The following is a 414-nucleotide window of genomic DNA, read 5'->3' as shown; positions in this document are numbered from 1 at the left end:
GAATGGGGTTTCACCCATAGCCTGTCTCGGGGTCGTACGATGCGACCAAAGAACTCCTTCGAGCTCTTCTGCCCATCGCCCCTTTTTGGCTTCTAAGCGCTTTTTTAACCCGTCGAGGACGGTTTTGTTGCTGGTCTCTGCCTGGCCATTGCACTGCGGATATCTGGGAGTCGACTTGGTCAGTCGTATCTTCCACTTCTCGCAGAATGCTTCGAATCGGGTAGAGATGAACTGAGATCCATTGTCTGTCACGATTTCGTAAGTTACCCCGTGTCTGGTGATGATGTTCTTCCATATGAATTTCTCGACTTGTACGTCTTTGATACTTGCGTAGGAATCTGCCTCTTCCCACTTTGAGAAGAAATCTGTGAGGACCAGGAGGAAGCGTTTCTGCTTCGAGTTGTGTAATGGCTA

The sequence above is a fragment of the Brassica oleracea genome, chromosome C7, assembly GCF_000695525.1.
Source record: "Brassica oleracea var. oleracea cultivar TO1000 chromosome C7, BOL, whole genome shotgun sequence".
NCBI lineage: Eukaryota > Viridiplantae > Streptophyta > Magnoliopsida > Brassicales > Brassicaceae > Brassica > Brassica oleracea.
This window is presented reverse-complemented; position numbering follows the sequence as displayed.